Source organism: Sturnira hondurensis, unplaced genomic scaffold (genome assembly GCF_014824575.4).
Source record: "Sturnira hondurensis isolate 20B ecotype Veracruz unplaced genomic scaffold, ASM1482457v3 Scaffold0008196, whole genome shotgun sequence".
NCBI classification, from domain to species: Eukaryota; Metazoa; Chordata; class Mammalia; order Chiroptera; family Phyllostomidae; genus Sturnira; species Sturnira hondurensis.
This window is the reverse complement of record NW_028080827.1, coordinates 19,322,402-19,326,282: the sequence shown is the minus strand read 5'-3', so window position 1 is coordinate 19,326,282 and position 3,881 is coordinate 19,322,402. Positions and strand designations below refer to the sequence as shown.

General features: G+C 43.5%; 2 pseudogenes; both read right to left on the bottom strand.

The window, feature by feature from the left end:
* Positions 1-856: 856 nt before the first annotated feature.
* LOC118992492 (S-phase kinase-associated protein 1-like) lies at positions 857-1,380 on the bottom strand (annotated as a pseudogene).
* A 1,035-nt stretch (positions 1,381-2,415) lies between these two features.
* Positions 2,416-2,815, bottom strand: LOC118992529 (nuclear transport factor 2-like; annotated as a pseudogene).
* Positions 2,816-3,881: the final 1,066 nt, after the last annotated feature.

The following is a 3,881-nucleotide window of genomic DNA, read 5'->3' as shown; positions in this document are numbered from 1 at the left end:
TGACAAGGGATCGAACTTGCAACCTTGGCGTATCGGGACAACGCTGTCACCAACTGAGCCGCACAGGCGGGGCCCAAGTCCACTCTCAACAACAGTGGATCATATTACCGTACCTTATGGCAGAGAATTCCCAATTCCTCCTTCCCCTCCCTTACAACATTGCTGGTATTCATTTCACTCATCTATAGGCTATAATCACTCAGTACTTTTTTGTTATATTTTTGCTATTCTTACTTTGAATAAAGTTATCTATTAGCTCAATTAAGAATAAGATACATATTTTTTTTATTTTTCTTTATTACTCCTTCTCTGATACCCATCCTTTTTTGACGGCCACCCAAACTTCTGTCCTACACCATGCCCTCTCCCCCCGAAAAACTCCTTTTAACATTTCTTGGAAGACAGGCCTACTGGTAACAAATTTTCCCAATTTTGTCTGAGAAAGTCTTTATTTCACTTTCAAGTATCACTTTGCAAGACACGGAATTCCAGGTTGGTGGATACTTTAATTCCAATACCTAAAAAGTTTTACTCCATTTTCTTCTTTGCATGGTTTCCAATGGGAAGTCTGATATAATTCTTATCCTTCTTGTTCTGTGGGTAAAATGTATTTTTCCTCTGGTTTGTTCATTTCTTTTTCTTTTTTACTAGCAAACCCACACTTCAGTTGCATTCAGAGCAAAGAGAAAAGAGACATTTTGAACATACTGAAAGAAACTCAGCTATAGGGTTGGAGTCTATGCCCAGACTACCCATGCAGTGAGGACCGTGCTCCACTGATACAGTTGATTCACAGATGCGTTTGTCTACTGTTTGCCTAATGTTAACAATTATAAGCAGAGAAGTGCAACTAGTTTTAAAACGATCCTTCCAGTGTTACAGTCTCAGGCACAACATTTCTCTTCTCTTCACACCACTGGTTTTCTTTGCATACCTGGGTTTCCTCTTCTTTGGTAAAGTCATTGTTTTATGCTGAAGGTTTTGCAAATCTCTTCAGCGGTTTTCTCCTTGATTACACTGGCAACAGTCTTGCATGTAACATCAAACAAACTTTTGGTGTCTAAATAGTCTGCAGCCAGAGTAAGTTCAAAAAGGGTTCCTTGGTCAACTTTCAGGAATTCTTGGTCCCATACAGGGATATCATCTGTTGGGTTTTCTTTCTTCTCATTATCCTCAGGAGGAGGAAGATCACCCTTGCAGTGGGGGCACCACTGGACGTTAATAAGGCTGCGTTACCATTTGGGAGAGGAACTCGGTCATCATCACCTTCATCATCCATTCCCAAATCTTCTAACGTGGTCTTGACAATCACAGATTGGGAGCTGCAACATCAACTTCAAAGATCTCTCCATCAGGACTCTGAAACTTAGCTGAAGGCATGCTACTCAGTCTCAAGGAAACAGCAGGCCAGAGGCTGACGAGACCAGGGCAGTGTCAGCAGACACAGCAGAGAAAGGCAGAGAGCAAGGCCACTTACAGCTCCTCTGGTTTCATTCAAAATTTTCTTTGTCTTTGCTTTTCTGCAGTTTAAACATCGTATGCTTAGGTGTAGATATTTTTGTATTTATCCTACTCAGTTGTGGATGAGCTTCCTAGATCTATAGTCTGGTGTCTGTTATTGGTTTGGGAAAACTCCCAGCCATATTTCTTCTGCTCCTTTCTCTTTCTTCACTCTCTGGTACTCCCATTACACATATGTTATACCTTTTGTAACTGTCCCACACTTCTTGGATGTTCTGTTTCTTTCTCTCTTTTTTTTTCATTCTTTTTTCTGTTTGCATTTTAGTTTGGGAAGTTTCCACTGATATGTCTTTATGCTCACTGATTTTCCCCTTGGCCATGTCCAGTGTACTAATGAGCCCACCAAAAGAATTCTTTATTTTTGTAACAGTATTTTTTATTTTTCACATTTTCTTTTGATTTTTTCCTTAGAGTTTTCATCTCTCTGCTTATATAATGCCTGTGTTTGTACATATTATCTACTTTTTCTCATTAGATTATTAATAGTAGTTATTTTATTTTTTTAAGAATTTTTTTGTGGTTTTATTGCATCATGAGGCATTGAAACATCAGAACAAATCAATATCTGGGCAGTGAGGCAGCTGCTTTCTCCTTCACTTCTTTGGGTTACTACAGTAACTTGCCAGATTTAAAAACAAAAAACAAAACCCCCCCTTTGCATTACTTGCAAGTCTTTCCAGGGCACACACTGGTACAACACAAAATTCTCCTGTCGGATGAACTCGTCCAGCACCCAGACATCATGCACAACACCTAGGTAGCAGCAGTGCACCGTGCCTACTCCCCCACAGCCCTGCTTGTTTGTGTGTGATAGTCGGAGCATCCGGAGGAGCGCTAATAGTCTCCAGAGGAGGAGGAAAGAGGACACAGCACGAGTGCCTGGCCAGGAGGAGGTCAGCCCAGGTTATGCAGGGCGCGCCTGAACACGCCACTGGTGCAAACCTAAGCATTGTTGATGCTCTTTAGCAGGAACACTTGGTGGCACCCCGTGATGGGGTCCCTGTTGGCCTTAAGCTGGCCCACAACCATGCTGATGATGCAGCTACCTGGTGTGGGCTGACGGTCCAGGATGCTGCGCCGTGATGCTGTGCTGGGTTTTCTGTCGCAGAAAGAATGGAAGGCTGGTCAAGAGCTCCACAATGGCAGCTTTGCCCTGGAATTGCTGTCCTTCCCACAGGAGGCATAACGTGTCAGTGTAAACTGCACCTCTTTGGGTTCTGTCACTGTCAAATAACTGGTAGTAATGCCGAACCAAGCTGGACCCATTCTGCTCCCAAACTGGCTTGCCTCCCATTCCGGAGCACCACCCCGCCTCACTGAGACCTGAGGGGCTGGCATGACGGTGGCAACCCAGCACTGTTTCGAATCACAGTTATTTTAAATTGCTTGCTTAATTCCAAAAAATCTTTACAATATCTGAGTCTGGTTCTAATGACTGCTTTCTCTCTTCAGACTGTTGTTTTCCCGCCTTTTAGCATGTCTGTTACTTTTCTATTGAAAGGCAGACATGATATATTGGATTATGGGAATTGAGATAATCAGGCTTTTAGTGTGAAGTTTTATATTAATTTTGACTAAGAGCTGGGCTGTGTTTAAGGTTTGCTGTAGCTGGAGATGCCAGAGGCTCCAGTCCCCTAGAATCCTGTTTGTTTGCTCTCCTCCCCCGTTACCTGTGGGTTTCCCTAAGAAATTCCCTGAAAGAGCCTGTAGCTTGCCGCTCTTCTAGTTGTAACCCACTGTTGCTGCACCAAAGACCTGCCGTTGGCGGGAAGATGTTGGGGGGGATGTGTTCTACACTCACCATTCCATCTCAGAGTTTCAGCTGGCCTGAGTCCCTGGGCTGTGGCCTTCAGAAGCACATCGAAGCCTTTTTTCCTCCCCTTAAATGAGACAGGGAAGCTAGGGAGGCCTGGGGTTGCCTAATTACCCTTCACCAGGCCGTGCAAGGCTCTTGTAACAGAGGGTAGGCCTTTGTTATGGAGAAAACTCTGGACATATTTCCAAATGTTTACTTTTCCTCTCTTCCTACCCCAAACAGAGGGGGTTTTAGTCTCATCTTTACCACGTAATCCCGGTGGGGTTCCTGGGGATAAAACCCATGAAAGTATGGGGGGGTTTGAGATTGGGCCCCCCAGAAGATTTTAATTTTCAAGCTAGTCCACACTCAGCTTCCAGAAGTTCCATGGGTTTATAGCATAGATTGTAATGATGGTTTCACAGGTTCATAGTTACATGCAACCTCATCAAATTGTAAACATTAAATATGTACAGCTTTTCTGTGTGTCAACCAAAGTTCAGCACCATAGTTTTAAAAATCACCGTTCTGAGGGCTTCTGCTTCAAGTACCAATCTTGGCTATG